The sequence below is a fragment of the Rhagoletis pomonella genome, unplaced genomic scaffold, assembly GCF_013731165.1.
Source record: "Rhagoletis pomonella isolate Grant_MI unplaced genomic scaffold, Rhpom_1.0 Rhpom_scaffold_00007, whole genome shotgun sequence".
Taxonomy (NCBI): domain Eukaryota; kingdom Metazoa; phylum Arthropoda; class Insecta; order Diptera; family Tephritidae; genus Rhagoletis; species Rhagoletis pomonella.
In genome coordinates this window covers 40953394-40973336 of record NW_023458561.1, presented here as the reverse complement: position 1 = coordinate 40973336, position 19943 = coordinate 40953394, and the positions used below count along the sequence as shown (strand labels likewise).

General features: G+C 33.5%; 1 protein-coding gene across 2 annotated transcripts in view; it reads right to left on the bottom strand.

The window, feature by feature from the left end:
• Positions 1–18083, bottom strand: part of LOC118742831 (transient receptor potential cation channel protein painless) — a 41833-nt gene extending 23750 nt beyond the window's left edge. For both annotated transcript variants that reach the window (XM_036475216.1, XM_036475217.1), the window contains exon 1: positions 17687–18083. The gene's annotated coding sequence lies outside the window, so the exon portion shown is untranslated. The remainder of the gene's footprint in view (positions 1–17686) is intronic.
• Between the last annotated feature and the right edge of the window lie 1860 nt (positions 18084–19943).

The following is a 19943-nucleotide window of genomic DNA, read 5'->3' as shown; positions in this document are numbered from 1 at the left end:
TACAGCTCTTCACATTTAGCCCCAACAACACTAACAAAGCTTTTTTTTTACAGCTAACTTCTTTTAATAGTAGTTAATTTAACAGCTGTCAAAGTATTCGTGCAAGCAAATTACCGAGCGGGTCGTCAGTGGCCAATTATTTAATTGTCGAAACATGTCCAATGATTGAGGCATATGACATGACTTATATGAACCTCTGCTTGTGTGTATACGAGTGCATGTATGTATATATGCATGTATCTACATTTAAGATAAGCAACCACTTATGGATTTTAAGATAATTTAAATAGTATTTAGGTATCTAACAGGCATGTACATGCTACATATTTACTTCCATCTAATAGCATAGACAGACGGCAACGTTAATGCGGATTAACGGCGTAGTTGAGCTGATAAAAATTTTATCCCAAACCGACGGCAGTTTTGGGGATGAAGCCGATGATCTAACCGATTTTTCCATTGACTTGTTGGAAAGGTTTTGTGATGATGTAATGCGAGTAAAGAGTGGTGCCTAGACGTAGAGTTTAGCGGAGTGGAATATCCACGCAACAATGAACTGGTTCTCTATATAATGCTAGGTGCCTAGGCATGTTGTACGTCTCGGCACCCAAGGGTGGAAACGAGAGCAAGGAAGGACCTGTCTGTATTAGGGCTTGTTTGTGTTGGCGGAGAAAAGTAGAAGGTCAGCCTGCTTTCTACTAACTCGAGCGATAAGATAATTTCCAGTGGAAGTCTTGAACATGAACATGAATGAGAGAACTTGGATTGTAGAAAGGGCATCTTTATGAGCATAGACTCATTTTGTAATCCTTCAAAAAGATCTTGTTTATAGTCATAGCATCGCGATAATTGGGTGCCAGATCAGCTTAGAATTCATGACAGTTACTGACTGTCGAACTTTCATAGAACAGCTCATGTATGCATATTTCAGAGGCAAAAGGTGTAGATACATATGCCTCTTAGTAGTGATGGGGGCAACATTTCCAAATTATGGGTATGGAAAGACCTTATCGGCCTGCTGCGTCTGTAAAAACTGTGTGGTCTTCTTGCTGATTGTCTTATTGAAGCGGAAACAAATCGGAAAAGGAAGAAAGTAAGGAGCGCGTCTTTGGGTATTGCCCTGTACAACAGAATGATGATACCTAAGGCTTGTGATAAGATATTCACTGCGTGCTCACAACGGAGCTCTTCAAGCGACTGATAACCAAATGTGGAATGATGTGGAAAAATTGCGACCCAGGTATTGCATTCCAAGGTCTTCGTCCAGCGCTCGCCGGGCCAACTAAATGCCCAGCTGTACAGAAGTAGAGAAAAATAACTTACACACTACGGCTAGTTTCTAGTGAAATATACAAGAAAAATTATTCGAGACAGAATATGCATACAAACATATGTACATGAATGCAATGTACATACATACATATATTTGTACATTCACAGAATAACCAGATGTTGAAGCAACATACCAATGCAAGCAAAGTAAACCTTTGCGCAAGTTGCATGTTAACAGATTTCCAGCACTTTAAAGATATAAATTATTTAATCAAATCTAAACGCGTCTATGGACCATGTGCATGTATTTACATATGTACAAGTGAATGTGCTCATAAATACGAGTACCAAGTTAAGAGAGCACTTATGGCAGATTCCTGAACAAACAATACGGCTATATACAAACAGACATATGTAAGTATGTAAGTATGTATATACAAATATACAACTTACATGTGTACAATTGCATGACTCTTAAAGGTGTTTTATATGTATGTTCTCCTCCTTGCCTGCGGCTAAAACGCACTCAAGCCAGTCGGAATGATGTTGGCTTATAGACACATTCGCGAGTAGATTTGCGGTTTTTGTGCAATTCATATGCCACACTCGCAAATGGCTACAATAAACTGTATTGTGTTGAGCAGAAAGCAGCAAAAACAAAGAGGATGACGTGGAATAAGCAGTCGGAGCATTTGTAGTGACCGCAAATATAAAACTTTTTCTGCTCAGCCAGTATGCGGTGTGGCGGTGAATAGACAGACGAACCGGCGTTCAATGCTCCAGCACACCTTTTGTGGCTGTTCAGTGGTTGTGGAGGTGTGCCCCCCAGTTACTAGACGAAAGGAAAGCAGCATCCACGTCGACCGACAGGCACGCAAAGTATGCATAAATTGAAATGTCGAAGAATAAATGAGATGTGAACAGGGTTGCCACACATGGGCTTTTCCTAGCAAAACTGGTAGGAAAAATAGAAAATATGTATCTCCAAACATTTTAGCAACCTTTTTTACACGAATATTTCACCGGTGCGTTCGTATAACGGCGGCCGGAAACATATAAATATATCTGAATCCTAGATACAAACGTTTACCCTTATTATTGCCAATATACGGTGTAAATATCCATATACCTTCACCTAAGGGTGAAAAAAACGCTAAGTCCATTTCTTGAAATTCTTCAGGAGAGACGAAAACTCGATGTAGCTTCGTATTACCTGCCATTCTGCGTCAAGAACTAAACTTTGAAAAAAAAATTCACTTGGCACCTTTTCACCTTTAGGTAGCGTTATAATTTATGGCGAACTTGGACCAAGATTCCGGAAAAGTCTGCTAATAGGCATGTACCCAATCATATTCCGGGCGGGGGTCTTCGAATCGAAATGAGGCCAGAATAAATATTATATTAATATAGACATTATTAAATATTATACATACATACCCTGCTGATGAATCGGTAAATAAAAAATATCAACACGCAAAAAAATTTTTGGTAGGTTTTGGTTGGCTATGATTGGAAGTTTTGGTAGGAAAAAAATTCTCTGTGGCAACGCTGGAAGTGAGTATTAAGTTTATAATGCAGGCAATATAAAGCCATGTACACATGTACATATGTACATATATGCCAGTTTATGGCCACTGTAATGAATATTGCATACCACAAAAATGGAATGAAAGGTAAAATGCAACAGCAGCTGGACGTGCATGAAATAAATACTGGTATGTGTTCGCATTTAGTGAATAATTTTGAGAAGACAAATAATCTATGGCTCACTAGAATAATTTTTCGTTTTAGATTTTGCAATATCATTCAGATTTATAAAAGAAAAACGAATGAGTTATGCAAATATATGCATGCGTAAATTTATTAAGATGCCTCACCAAAACAAACTTAATAGGTAACTATTTTGCCAAGCGAACCATAGATAAGAGGGTATCACTTTTTAAACAGCGAAAAGAAGTTTACTACTTAATTAACACAGATGGATCACAGTTTTAAAAATATTAATTAATGGTCTTTCTACCTGCCTCACAGTGTCCAATTTAATCTACAGTGATGGCAGTAATATAATCCTAAGCGACAAATAAAGGCGAAACTAAAGACGCTCTAAATGTTTGGGGTTAAGCCCATTTCAAAACAACGTCCTGGCTCAGGAACGTGATATCCAACTGCTTTGGGCACTAGGCCATAAGAGAATATAACTGAATGAGGTAGCTAGATAAGAAGAACACAAAGCAGATGACGAGAATCCATTTTATAATGCACACTATAATTTTACTATGCTATAGAAAGTTAAGGCTTAAATATATCGCCGAGCCGAAAATCCCAAAAAATTGCGAACAAAAGATGGAAGTGTCGAAAATCCCAAGAAATCTCGCAAAACACCCTAAAACTCTCACAAGGTCTTGAATATTCCGAAAAACCCCGAAAATATACCACAAAACTCTCGAAAGGTCTTGCAAAACATAGAACCAAGTACGAGAAGTTATGAAAAGTTCCCGAAGGTAATGAAAAAAATCTCAAGAAAACACCGTACAATTCTCAAAAAGTCTTGAAAAATTGTGTATCAAAAACGGGAGGTCATGAAATACCCGAAAAATTCCTGAAAAAAAATTCCGAGAAATTCTTATAAAAAAGTCGGAAGGTTATTAAAAATTCCGATAGCCCCCAAAAAATTCTGAGAATTATCTCACAAAACTACCGTAAAACTGTCAAAACGCATCGAAAAATGATAGATCATTTCGGTTTTAGTCCAAATGATAAAAATTAAAAAATTAACCTTAAGAATATTACGCAAATTAAAGCTATTTCCCTAAAACTTCAATTATATTTCCTTATCCCAAATATTAAATAATACTTATTTTCGTAAAGTCCTAAAATAGATAATCGTATAAAATTAGTTGTTCAATGAAACTGCGCCACCTTAATACAGATATTTATCTACTTGTCCATAAATTTGAATTTCTATGAGCTAATCTAAAGTTGGGACAGCGCAAAAAAGTTTAAATCCGAAAATAATGAATTTTTAAGGTAGCAGACGTTTAATTTAAAAACAAAACAGCGGTACCGTCCGAAAACTTATGAGCTATAGATTTTGTTAGAAAAAATATGTACATATGTATGTACGCATGTATGCATGTGGATAAATAGTTCGTTGGCATTTTTGACAAATTTTATGCGCGGGACGTGACCTCAGCAAGGCAGCGAGCAACAAGTAAGTACCTACACCCCACCCCTACAGGTTGTCTGACGGACTTCAGCGTCAATTCAAAGCGTAGCATAGCCGTAAATCATGTCGCATAATTTCTGGCAGTAGCGTGGGAAAATTAAGTTGAAGGTCTCACGCTCCACAGTCGTTGATAGTGAACTGTTTATGGCACTGATTATTTGTATATGCAATACATATGTAATTACTATTTGACCCAGTTTGTGAGACACTTTTTAAATGAAAAATAAAAGTTTTCACTTCAGCGCTTCATAAAATGACCACCGAAATGGAAATAATTGTTTTGTTTATGCTTTTTTTTAGTTTGCTGCTCTACTCTATCCTAACCACAGCCACTTCATAATTTTTTTGAAACATTATAGACGTCCCTGCACACCTACGCTTGCCAGAGGTTAACTCTCTAAGAATTTTCTAGGTAAGAGTATGTAAACTTTGTTTTTCTTTTGTTTTTTTTTGCTTTTTCTTTGTTAAAGTTTTGTTTGGCCAATTTCGTTTTGCTTAACGAACGATATCTAACGCAATTTAAAATTTAAAAATAAAAAAGCATAAAAACTTTTAATGAAAATTTAATATTTACACAGTACAGCTCGGCATCTCATCGAAGTTTCTTTGTAGTAGTACATACTTAAATAGGTACGCAGTGCTGCTACTTAATATTGTTTTTGTTTATCTTTGAGCTGCTCATCTCTGGTCGTGTTGTTTGTGTTTTAATTATACGTGTTTGGTCAAAGATTGCTGTATTTGTTTGTGTTGGCGCTGCTTTAGAGCTGTGACCGAATTTCACTTCAGTAGATTGGTAAATAAACTACTTACAAATGCATTTGTTTACATACAATTATCACGTGAATAGCTTTAACAGAGATCATTTAGTTTTGTTAAAAAGTTCAGAACTGCAATTAAATGAAGTCAAAGATTTACAGTAGCAAGGCGTTCAGTCTTGAGTTTTCCTCAGCCAAGGAGGTTTTGAGGTCCAAAACACATAGTGGACAAATTGTCTTGCCGTTGATCCTCTTGTTTTGAGGAATTCGAGTCAAGATTTCAAAATGTTCTTGATACTTGTTTAGCAGATTACCTGGTAACTTTTGTGTACTTTTTTCAAGTTAAAAAAAGAGAAATATTTAGAGTTTTGGGCTTTTTTAGATTTTTCTTTTACTTTCGTTTCGAGATTGTTTTGGGTTTTTCTGGATTTTTTCGATACTGCCAAACTTTATCGGGAGCCTCTGGACTGTTTCTTCTGAAACTTTAGAGATTTTTCAGCATCTATTCAAGACTTTTTGGCATAATTTTCGGAACTTTTCGGTATGCTTTCGAGAGTCTTCCTTATTTTTCGTTATATAGGCTTCATTTACGAAAATAAATTAGTTGCCTTATTATCAATATTTTACAGATATTTTTGTACATTTTGAGTAATATCTCTTCAGCTTTCTCTTCGACGAATTAGGTCCCTTTTTTAAAACTCCCGGAAATGTATTATCAAGAATAATTAAAATGAATTAAGCATGCACTACAAGCATCTCAGAAAATCGCATTTTCCGGTGAAATGTACGAGTATTCACTTTAATTAGAGGTCTGTGTGAATCCATTCAAAAGGGCAAATGAATCATTCATATGAAAAAATCATGAAGGAGGTGGCTTGGAATTATCGACATCGATTAAATAACTGTTGCGATATATCGTCTTCTTATTTGGCGTTCTAGCCGCATAAGAAAATTGGCAAAGTTCAACAAAGCCGGCCAGTTGTTTCTCTTCTGTGCCAACTGAAGCCCAGTCATTCGCCGCTTGGCCTTTTCATCGCAGCGGAGGCCTCCCTCTTTCTCCGCTACCACTAGCGCAAAGTGGTTCGAAATTGCCATTTTGTGTACACAATTCACTGGAGCTTTAATTATTTACTCAATTTCATTATTTGTTTTTTTTTTTTAATGAAAGCCAATAAAATTTTTAAGAGACCAGTTGAGCCCGAGTTGTGAATTTTTGTTTGTTTGTATTAAATTTTTTAGTGCAAAATGCAGAAAAGTAGAAAAAACAGTAATTTCGAAGAAAATCGATTCTCCTGTTCTAGTTAATAAACATTACATAATGAAGAGCGTAAGCGCCAATCTGTTATTATTATTATTATGATTATTAATACAGTGCTATTAGGTCGGTGTTATGCAGACAAACTTTTGTTTGCCAAATTAAATGGCGGCTGCTTAGTTTGCTCGGAGGTGGTTATGTCGAGTTTGGCACAGGGTTGCACGGTCATTATGGTTTTCATGGCTATTGCCAACACGAAATGAGAATTTCAGATGTACATAACGCGCAAAATTTAAAATTTTTGTATATGACAACACCGAATTTCCTGCAGTTTGACCAAACAAAATTAGTTTGCTGTGAGAGTCGCCAAACTCGCTCTCTCCGAGTTTGCTGCAACAACAATTGCACGCAGTTTGCCAAACAAAATTTCTGCATAACACCGACCTTAGAGACCTCAATTGCAGGCTTATAGTGCTTACTAATATTTGCTTTAGAAAAACTTGCTCAATATGGGTACTTCCGAAATTTATTGTACAAATGTACATAAGTATATCCTTTTGTTTGTAGCAGTACAACAATTAGTTAGCTGCTCCATGCATCTGGCCAAGTGTAAACAAGCATCTGCAATTAAATTTATGTACGCAGTTCGCCATTGTTTATAAAGTACAGAGCCTCGAGCATTTCAGTGCGTTTATTCAAATTATTTCGCCTATCAAATTGTAGCATCTTAGCATTACTTAGATATCGTACACTGTCTGGATTGTTAGTGGAGATTATCGAAAAATTCGGAAATTCACAAAAAGCCATTACTCTTGTTGTTTACTTACAAGTACATATATACATACATATTTAGATTGTACGAATGTGTAGCTTCCTTTGTGTTATCTTGGCCTTTACTTTTTCCTATTTTGCTTTTATTTATATTTAGAAAACAATGTAAACATTAAGTACATAATGCAGTTTATTAAAAAGTAGCAAATAAGCTACAACGTAAATCTACAAAATTTAGCTTCAGCCGTTGACTTGTACTTCTTCGAACTGAAGTCAATAAATTTGCGTTGGTCGCTTATTGTTTTCAATTCAGCTTAAAAATTGTCCAGCAGGGGATGCAAGGGGCGGCTGACTGCGTAGTAAGTCTGCAGTTTATTGGTAAGAGTGGGATGCGCTTGTGTCCCAATCCCTATTACTTACTAAAAATAAGCCTAATAAGCTTTTATTTACACAAGTAGCTAATGAAATGCTAAACACAATAAAGCGCGGAAGTATACAAAAATTTGTAACTACGTACAGCGGAAGTGACTCAGAAGAGAAATATGTACATATGTACATACGTGTTGAACTAGAATTTTTATGATCGATATCCGCGTTTTCACTGTCTATCATATGCACAGAGAAAGCTACTGTTTTTCAAATGAAAAAAGAAAATCTGGTTTTTATTGTTACCCATTAATACATAGTGCAATTCCTGAGCCGAACTATGATGAAAATACTTTACCTTACTCGCGTCTTAAATTTTGAATTTTTTTTGCCATTTTTTATATGAAAGAAGCGAAAAAATTCTATTTGTGACGTTGACTGTATATATTATGTACTCAAAAATTATTACATCTATGGAGCTCAGTGGAGGTAAGAGAGAGCTTTCACTTTATGCCAGGTTTTATAAAATATATATAGTAAGAGACGATGATTTTAAAAAGGTGAAAACAGTGTATTTGGTCAATAAATCGCCTATTTCCACAATACTCCATCAAATGGAATGACCGAAACAGAATTTTGAAGGACAGCTTTACTGGTTGAGGTAAAAAATAAAAACTTTTTAGTAGGGTTGTCACCCGCTTAAAATTTTACCAACTTGAATATATAAAGAGTAAAATATCTTAACCAAAAGTAATAACTTGGAAGAGGGTTGCCAACTGTTTAAAAATTTAAATCTCTATATACCGTCAGCCTTATGCCAAAGGCGTGAGTGTGTAAATTTTTCAGTCTTGAGTTATTATGCTAACTTGATTAACCTTTGGATGTTCTACGTTTACGAAAACCCAGAATATCATGCGTATACGGAAACCACATATTTTACAATTTCAATTGCATAAATGTAGAGTTAAAACCCGTACAAAAAATTTCAAACTTAATTTTCCAAAATTTGCCTTTTTACACATTCATGTGTATAAAACAAAGCTGCTTACGTAATACGGAACATAACTCTAGTGTGGACTATCTTAAATATGTAAGCTGTCTTTTTTGTTGTGTTTGTCTCTGCACAAGTAAAATGGGAAAGATTTTCCGAATAGAAAATTCCTGAAAAATTGACTTCCCATAGATTTTGTACACGATTTTTTTTTTTAACGAAATTAAATGGTTGCCTAGGTTAGAGTGCGTTGTAAGTTTCCATTTACAGTAGCCGGATTTGAAAAATGTATGATGAATTTTGTTTAAAACCACAAAATAAGCCTTATCATGAGTTTCATTTTACTTGATTCGGTTCACTTTACACCTTTCGTTTCCGTGTATTCACTACGGGCGGTATTTCGAAAAAATTTCGGGCGATTTTTTTTTTATTTTTTATTTTTTGGCGTAAATCACGATAAGGCTGAATGAGAATATTTGGCGTGTATATTTCTTTCAGGATTACCTTTCGATTGCTTCAAAGATAGCTCGAATTCTTCTACATTGGTTTTCATGGTTCGTAAACCTTTTGCCGATCAGAATATGAAACCGCAATTTACAAAGATTGGCAATTAGTAGTGCATACGTTCCTGAAAATTTGTTTTCGTAGATCTCAATCGGACTACGATGAATTCAGGGACAACCCGGAATATATACCAGGAAGTGCCTTCATTTTCACCACTTTCATTCTTCAAATTGAGATGAGGAAGACGATTTCCATTGCCTTAAAGTTTAAATAAAAGCCTGGTTCTTGAAGGAAAATTAAGTGACTAATCAAGTAAAGCGGGGACGTTAGATAGGCGATTCCTTTATGATATTACAAACAACTAAAAAACGGCTAAGTGTATTCTCGGTTATAAAAACACATTTTTTCTTCTTATAAATTTGTTAAAATCACTGCTCAACAAATATGTTTACCACCCTAGTATGCAAGTGCAAATAATTGCTTATATTTCAATGTTTTTGTATTAGTAAATATTTAAATACATATGCATTCGTATGTACATATCTAAAGCTCTCTAGAAGACAACTGCCAATAGCGTAACTGAAATAAAACGAATTTCGCATGCCAAGTGCGAGATTTAAATCACACATCTCCCAGTAGTTACTTAAACAAGCTAAAGACTACTGGGGAACCTTGTTAAGGTGGCATTGTTCAGAATTGATAAATTTAAAAACTTCCACCAAAATATTTCGGAAAAAATTTTAAGTTTTGCATGAGCTGTGCCGATTTGAAAATAGCATCAAAACTTTCACTATTTTGATGCTGTTGATAAAAGTTTTAAAAAATTGTATGCAGACTTTTAATTCTTTTATGCTTAAAATCTGTTATCATCTGGTGCGATTTATTTGTGAAAAATATTTAAAAAAATAATAATTTTATTTTTAAAAGCTCGATTTTTGTAGTTATTTTCAAATCGCTATTTTCATTCCGAGATTCAACTAATGCATTTTGAATTCAAACCCGCCCCAAAAAATTTTAGAATTACAAAGTAAAGCCAAAACAGGAACTTGGCGACACAGGTTTTAAGTTAATTTGGTTCGATAATTTCATAGAAATGTTATAACTCTCTTTGATATTGCTCCCATACAAATTTTGTGGGCGCGAGGTATTTCTTAATTTAATCAGCACAAATTTCAAGGATTATATTCAAAATGTTTTTTTTCAACGATTTATTGAAATCCTGAATTACTGGAGTAGGTACTCCTTATCATTTTCTTCCTGATGATATCAAAAGCTAGTAAAACTTATTCCTGCAGTTATTTTCGTTGTATAATCATCTTTAATCTTTAGCTTATTGAACTTACGCTTTACAGTATCCCAAAAGTTTTTCTTATTATTCTTTAAAAGAATTTTTTATTTCCCGAAGCTAATTGTTTTGCTACATTTATTTTTACAGAAGTATAACTTCACAAAGAATTCAGAATCTTTCAAAAGTAAGCTTTTTGTAAAACTTTTCTTAATAGTAGTTCAGGTCATTTGCCAAAAAATATAAGTCGTAGTTTTTCGAGTATTTTTATTGAAAAACCTATTATCATTTTGAAATCCTCTGAAAGAATTTCCCGCCACTACTGGTGAGCAATACGGAACTAGTACTTTTATAAACCAAAGTCAATTTTAACAGCAGGGTATCCACTTGCCGATTTATTCGTGTTTATTATATTTATGTATGCGCTCGTACATGTGTAAGCCATTGTATTTGTTTATTATTTGAGAATTTTGTTAGCGATTTTATGCGCAAAAAAAAATCAAATCAACATTTGGTTGTTTGTAGCAATAAGCTTGCACGTACTTTTGTGTACTCGCGCGTGGATTGGGTAGAAAAACTGACGGACATCTTTAAATATATATACATTTGTATATACATACATACATACATAAATAATTTTTATTTATTTCATTGATTGTATGTATGTACATACGAATACAATTCATAGAGGTATTAGTAAAAAGCAAAATGGCAGCCTTTATTGCCTCGCCGTTATTATATGTTTATAATTTAAAAAAAAATTAAAAAAAATGCTTGTGGAACACACTCGTACATAAACCACACAAATTCTAAAAAAGTATTATGTTCATCCACATTTCAAAGAAGTTTGTGGCTAATAATCCACTGTACAAAAGTGATTGAGGTAAGCAAAACCAGCGCACACGGGTTGCCATAACTACGCTTGCAAATATATATGTACATATTTACGTATATGTATATAAGTATAATATTTAATTTCTTGAAATGCTTTAAGCTTTAAGCTTTGTGTTGAGAATTTGATCTTGCTTCTGTGAAAATGGGAGGGGTTGACAAGTTTAAAGCGCGTTTAAATGAGTCTACAAAATCGTCACCAAAAAGTTTTTAAAGGGATCGACAAGGAAATAATTTTTGTAATAAAAATCTTGGCTTAGTGATTTTTATAACAGTAAAAAAGAGAGGGCGCAGTGCCAGGCGTATTGATCGCAATCGGACTAGGTGACGAAACTCATACAAAGATTCCCGAAAGATTCACAGTTCAGCAGAGATGCTATGATCCAGACAAAATTTTGCGAGCAAGTGCTTTAGATCTAAGTATAAAACATCTTCAAGGACCACACCCAAAGGTAAGTTATGCACACATGGTTCAAAGCATGTGATCCTAAAGCCATGAAACAGCTTAATATTTTCAAAAAAAGGTGAAATAAAATCTGTAAAGCAGTAGGACATAACAGAGTAGGTACATTTTATGCGGCTGCCAAGCTATAAATCGGAACAGGGTGAGGAGAATACTGACAGACTAGCAAGGGAAGCAGCAGCTAACCGCCCAGAACTTTTCTATAAGGGAGGAGCTGAAAAAAGATGTTTAAAATGCGTATAACTCTCCAAATGACAAGCTTTGGACACATAACGGGGCTTCTGATGAACCTTTACAGACTGCGCGCTAGATGTACGCTCTAGGAGTAAGCTCATACGATTTCTTTCGATACTGCGATGCAGCGGAATAAAATTCACTGTGTCGTCAGCTCCCCTGTTGTTTTGTGCTCCGACCATGCCAGCTTTTGTCACTGCAAATCTCTACTTTTTCTTGCAGGGACGGTAATCATTATGTGTAAAATAATTTAAATTAGCACTTAATAATTTTTTTATGATTTTTATTTTTTTCGCTTAAAAATAAAAATTATTATTGGGCTTTATTTTTTCGCTCAACGGAAATAATTATAATTTAATTTTTATTTTTTTGATTACAAATAATGATTATTTTATAATTTTTATTTTTTCGCAGAGATAATCATTATTTTTTAGTTTTATTTTTTCCACTTAAAAATAATGATTATTTATGAAATTGAAAAGGCAAGCTACTAAAATTTTGACCTGAAAAGTTGGGTATTTATTCCTTTTATTAGGGTGTCACTACCTCTGTGAAGTGAGCTTAAGCCCCAATTCAATTTTTAGTTCAAATTCTTGAGCTGGAGCTCATCCCATTAAAGGAAAATCCAAGTCTGAGCTCAAGCTAACTTTTTACTTATGAGGCCCATCCGCTAAAACTTCATTGCAAAATAGTAGATGGAGTCAAAGCATAATGCCTGTTGAAGGTATTCAAATGTTGGCTCTATACATTCTTGGCATCGGAAGATGAACAGGTAGTTCCGGCAAAAAAAAATGCTAAAAATCAACGGTATTTTGTAGCCACTTGAAACTTGCACTTTATTATACTAATGGGTAGATTATGGATGGCAAGGCAAACTCAGTTGGGCCACTGAAATGAAAATATTTATTATGAATAGCCAATATAGCTAAGTTCTAAATATAAAGTTGAAGGTAATAAAATTTAAAAAAACCAGCAATTAAGACTTGAGTGTAAAATGAGCTGCGGAAACAGTTGAAAACAGCAATGAATCATCGCAATAAAAATTTCCGCGGCGAACACAGAAAAACAGTTTCCGATATAGCAACTCAGTTGCCAGCATTCATTTGCCCGTTGCCATATGTAATCACCATTTCAGCCACTGGTCATCCAACTAAAGTTCGGTTGCCATCCGTAATCGACCCATCAAATTAAATGGGCTAGAAAACTGCTTACCAAAAATTCTAAAAATTTTGAATGATCGGTGAAAATTTGTTGATTTTTTACAAAGTTTGAAATGTGGATTTATATAGTTTTTAATGTTTAACTAGCTAGACTTTTATAAAAAATTTAAAAAATTAAATAAACCAAAGAAATACTTTCTTCACTTGTTTTCTTCCAGCGAATTATTTTTGTACAAAAAAGACATTAGTAAAGTCAGTTCTTTAGCCGAAATACATTTTTTTCATAATTTGTGGTAGAAAATAGTTTTTGCATGATTTTTATTTTTTTTCAAGAAATCTCTTTGAATATTTTAAATAGGACCAAGGACCTAGAATTTCTTTTTCCTTTTCTCTTTCATTTTCTATTTACCTTACTCCTATTTTACTTTTTCATTTTATTGTTATTAATTTTTTCTTTTTCTTTACTTTTGTCTTTCCCTTTCCGTTTCTTTTTTTTTATATTTTCAATTGTCAATTCTGTTTCTTAGCTGAATAATATGTTTACATGGAAGCAGGCAAGAGAAGCAAAACAATTTGGCTTTTTGTATACATATTTACATACTTAGATGTCCTCTTATGGCTTACGTACAGCGCGTATACGCAACTTTCGATCGCTGCTAGCGACCCTTCTTAAATCAATTAAGCAAACTCATACTCATTTGCATAAGATTTTTGAAGTACGTCATAACTTTAAAGGCTATGGCATTTACTACATATTTCTGTACATACATATGTATGTATGTATGCATACACATTAGGGTGGTCCAAACGCGCATGAGGAAAAAGTAAGGTCGAGTTTTTTATGCTCTCACCCCAAGGATTTTTCTATAACTATATATTTTGAAATCAAAAAATAGTTAGAGGTCGCACAAAGCGCTCAAAGTTTTCCATGTATTTTATATAGGAAAAAGACTACTATTCATAGAAATCGTATGGGACTCTGGAAAATCAATATTTGTCGATGGTAAAACTGTGTTTCTCTTCAGGAGATTCCCATTAATAATACCCAATTATTTATTTAACCATTTTTTCATAGTGTCTATAGTTTATAGTTCCGTCCAAACCCCGACAAAACGCCAGAAAATGCAATGGGGGGTGGGGGGGGGGATAAATAAAAAAATCTCTAGTGTTAAAAAATGATTCAATAAACAATTGGGTATTGTTATTGGAAGTCTCCTGAAGAGAACCAGAGTTTTCCGATCGAAAAATATTGATTTTCAAGAACTCCATACCATTTCTACGAAAAGTTGTCTTTTTCCTATATAAAGTACATGGAAAACTTTGAGCGCTTTGTGCGACCTCTAAATATTTTTTGATTTCAAAATAGGAGTAAAATAGGGGTATGTATATTTTTTGGGTATAGAAAAATCCTAGGGGGTGAGAGCATAAAATTCCGATTTTACTTATTTTGGACCACCCTAATGTATGTACATACATGTTCGATTATGCAAATAAACATAAATTTATCCAAATAAGTATTTGCATACGTATGCTTTTAAGGTATACGACGCGACAAGTCACTGGGATTTTTTTTTATTCGCACCATAAATGTAGTACGTACACCAGCGTATATGTTTGATTGTATATGTATATTTGCCAAGTTTTCATTCTTTACTGCTGCTGCTTTTGGTTCGAGCACCCACGGGCAACTTCCATTCCCTAATTGGTAAGAACAAGATTTTTCGAATGCAGGTATATGTATGTATGTATACATGAAAATGCCAAAATCAAAAGCAGGCTAAAAATAGATAGATACCTATAATTACGATATATGTATATAGAAATTTCATTTTTAAATTGTCTGCAAGATATTTATTTGATAACCATGACGTCATAGCTGCAGGGGGTTAGCATAAATTGTAACAAAGTCAGTCGGTTTTTTGTTTTTTGATTTTGTGAGGAACTTTATTGTAGAATACGCACTTACATTTAACAAAAAAATTAGTTTAGAAACATTCAAATCAATCAATGGTGGCAACTGCTCCGCTCATTGAAATTTCACTTTCGAGTACCCAGTCGGGTCATGCAGAATGTGGTTACCTAAGAATGTATTTTTTCACGAGAAATTCGAAGCACAGTTTAATTCTGTATTGGGCTGAAAATCTGTTGGTCGTGAAAACTTCACTGCTGAAGTGAAAATTTTGTAATGCTTTGACTTCGGCAAATACATAAATCCGAATGAGAATAAAAACTCTACAAAGCTCTCCAAACCAACAACAACCACCTCTTGCAAAATTGCCTTCTAAAGAACCGTTCTTGTGAATTAAAGACTTCATGTTTTTGGATCTACTTCTGAAAGAGAAAAGGACCATGCTATAGGTACATTTTGGAAGCAACCAAGTCCAACTGGGTACGTGCGAAATACGCATACTCAGAGAGCGCTCATGATGCTATGGCCCAGTCGGCCTTGATTGGTAGAGCGCCCTGAACACGGTTAATCGCAATCAAAGCATAATCCACAAAATTTACTTTACCAGTGAAAAACTATTTGATAAGAACTGAGAAGAATTACAGCACACGCTGTCTTCCAGGGACATACATACATATGTATGTATGTAAGTAGCTTCTTACGATTTGTATTTATTTATATCGGTCAATATAGTCAGCCCTATATAAGCACTTTATTAGATATGGAATTCGGAAATGACAGAGATATGGTCAAAAGTTATAGCTTATTATGGCTTTGTGTAATAAAATTTTGCTTTTAACAAAAAAATCTTTAAGACTCAGCTCAACACCCAATCACAGGAATCATATCATTTAGCTATTCACCAAATAATTCGAATGAATCAAATATCCACATATATTGTGCATTAGGGTGCATCATTTTCGCAAAAAAAATCGGTGTAGTTTTCCCAACCGAATTATAAAATTTATTATATTTTAAAACTTCTGCCTTTTAAACATTCAACAATTATGTGGCGACCTTAGCTCAGTGGTTAGATCACTGGCTTTGTAATCCGAAGTCATTGGTTCGTATCCCAGTGACCGCGATTAAGAAGTATGATGAGGAGATGTGGCGATATTTGTAATAGCAACTATAACTTCTAACACAATAATTTATCATTAAAAAACGGCCTCAAGCTCATAAAATTATTGAATATGATTTGGTTTTAGGCCAATAAACAGAAAAAAAACAAATAATTTTAAAAATTTTCAAGCAGACCTTTAAATTTATAATTTTTGTATCATCTGACGTGATTTTTTGAAAAAAAAAAATTTTTTGTAAAAATTATCTTATTTATAACAAACTATATTTTTGAAGGTATTTTTAAATCGGTTCAGCTCAGGTTAATCTTAAAATTTTTTTGAGATATTTTGGCAGAAATCTTAAGACATAAAAAGTTTTATAATTCCCACAGCAAAACCGCACCTTTTTTGGTGGGGTACACTAATATACGTATACAGTGACTCAAACAAATAACCATGTGTTGATTTTTTTTTTAATATTCGTAATGTTTTTCGAGCTAATTATTTTATTGTTTATCGATAAAACTACCGGCAGAGCTTTAACCAAAATCACATATGTATGTATGTAAATCACAGTTTCAAACTTTATACAAAATGTAGGAAAATTTAACAAAATTTTCATCAAAATTTCACCTTTTTAATCCTAATTTAAATAATTTTTGGGTATGTAGTTTTAACGCCAATAAAATTTTAGTCAAACATTTGATGAAAATTTGTTGAATTTTCCTAAATTTTTCATAAAGTTTGAAACTGCGATTTTGCTCGAAAAACATTAAGAATATTTAAAAAAAAATCAACACGTTGTCATTTGTTTGAGTCACCGTATTAAAAATTTCTTGTGTTTTCATATCGTTTTTTAGCCATCTTTTAATCACGGTTAAAAACAGATGAAAAAACAGATATGTATATGCACCTACATACATATAAATAAATAGCTATAGCTCCTAAATGCGCGTCAGCGCATTAGCAAAAAGAATTTAAATATATTTACGCTTGCGCATTATTTTGATTAATTATTACCAGCATGCATTTATTTGAATATTTTTTTTACTTTAAGTATTTTTCAACACAATTGCAAAATTTTATTAGCTTTGAGTGGATGACGCCTTAAAAAATACTTTATAACACATTTTTTGTTGTAATACCGCGCACCAAAGGCATTATTATTTGTTTTTGTTTTTTTTGCAATGCTTTGCAAAACTGGTATTTGCAGTTTATTGCACTTGTCATGTAGCAAAAAAAAAGCAACAATAAATATCATGACAACAGCAAAAATTTTTATTTGAAAAGTTGCTGCCGGACTGTCAATTCACCAATGAATCACCAAAACACAGCGTGAAACGTTGCTCATATTCATATGTATTTATTTTCACTGCAACACATGGCATACTTTGTAATGCAAATTTATATTTACATTTACTTAAACTGAACAGTAATAGAGTACATGATTTTGAACTGTTTTAATGCTTTTCAAAATTTCAATGCTCAATTTTTTCCTACTAACATTTTCAGTTGCGCCTTTCCTTATTTCAGCTCACTTGAATTGCAAAATTGTAGTAGTCGCCTGGTTTCCTTTATTGCAATTTCCTTATTTTTTAAATTGTGCAACGAATAATTGCACATTCAATTCAATTTAATTCAATTGGACTCGGCTTTTTGCTTCTTTTTTTTTTTCTTTTCTACCACAATCACAATGCCATTTATGCTGTCAAGAACGTAAGAGTATAATTTCAAAATTTCAATTATTCGCGCGCACTTTCCACTCACCGTTTTACTTAAGCTTTTGCTGCTGCTTGAGTTTCTACTGCACACCACTACATACAAACATACATTTAGCTGTGCGCACTTCGTTTATCCGCTTCCGTTTACGTTTGCCAACAACCGATCCGCAATGCACCAACTCAGAATACGAACTAAACGCTACGCAGCAGAGTTGGTGATCGCGAGTCCGGTGGTTTTAATTAGTGATGTAAGTTTTTATGCAAGAGTACCGTTTTAGGTAAAACTAAGTTTTTAAAGGTAAGCGTATTCGAGTCAGTAGATCAGGCTTGAAGTGAACTAATAGCTTCCTAGCGTAACAACCTTTGAAACGCATCAACTGTAAATTTAGTTAACTGAACAATCTGAATTATTTGAGGAATATGTTCGGGCAAGGTGGCTGGAACTACATACCACGGTTTTCGGAATAAAAACCACGAAATTTCAACCAGCTTAAAATGATCAAGCATTATCAAAAATTCAGAATTTAGAGATAACGGTAAAATAAAAACCTTCCAATTAAATAAATATCTCGATATCCAAAAATATTAATTGAAAAATTTAATATTAATTTACAGTAAAGTTTTTTTTTTCAAAGTAAAAGTTTTCATTCTCCTTAACCGTTTCAGTATAAAAATTCAACCGCTGTAGCTAAAAATCTGAAAATTCGTATACCGGGTTATTTTGTATGGTTAATTTCAAGGATTTCAAGTGGTCTCAGTAATTTTAATTTTTCTATCGAGAAATATATTTCAAAACTTTGAATACTCATAATTTTTCTCGAATGCAAATTCTAGTAAATTTTTTTCAATAGAATACTCTGCTCACTGTGGACTTTTGTAAGATACTTTTGTGAAAAAAAAAACGCTGTAAACTGCATACAGAAAATTTGTTCAAAACAAAAAAGATCTCTAAGGACAAAACAAGTGTGTCCAATATATTGGTCGCTGGTAGTGATGGGGTTGAATAGTTTCTTATTTTGAACTCCTTAAGCTAAAATAACTGGAAAAATTTAAACACAAAAGTATTTATTTTTGTATGCATTTTAGTTTAGTAGAGATTGTAAAGGCGTTTAAGCAGAGATCGAGTATGATCAAAGTTAATAAAATATAAAACTTATGTTGTTATTATATTAAATAATAAATTTCGGTACGCGTACCGTTATTTCATTTAATAGAGCAACACTATTTAAATTGATGTGGGTTGCAACTTGCAACCACACCTACATACATATGCAATTTCCATTATGTGTACATGTATGACAGCAACACAGAGGCGAATTTAGCACAAAACAGCAACAAGTGATCCTAAAAATCATCATAAATGATACTTAACTTAATAATTATTGGAGCTCTCACTTAGGTTTGCTCGCTCCCTGTATCCACACACAAAATGCTCTTGCTTTGGCTTCTGTGCGTTTGCATGTATTAACAAAATGCTTGTTTCTGGTCACTCTATTGCAGTTTGTTGCAAGATAATTACTTTAAAAGCAAGTTTTTGTATTTTTTGGTTGGTTTTCAGTGTAACTTGTTTGCCACTGCTTATGTTGTTATTGCAAACGAGATTGGTTGATACCGGCTTATTTTTTATTATTTGCTACGAAAGTTCAAATCTTAAGGAAGATATTTCTTTGGCAGTCGGTTGAGCTCAGATAAAAATGGAACCTTTTTTTGCACAAAAAGACGATTTAATAAAGGAAATTTTAATGGAAAACATTTTTTCTTCACCATTCACTTTAAATGAAATAATTTGCTTTCAAATTTGTTTTCATTCCTCTTTTGTCAATTAGATTAAAACAGAAAGTCCTTGAGTGAAAAAAAAAACAATTAAAATCGAATTTGAATTCAAATTGTTTGTGAAATCGTGAATGTGGTTTCAGAGGTTTTTTGTTTCATCGGATTTTGGCGTGTAAGCTATAACATAAAAAAAATATCTAGAAATTTGTGAAAGGGAATTTTATGTTAAAGTAAAATAAGAAAATAAAGATCGGTAGAGACTATCCT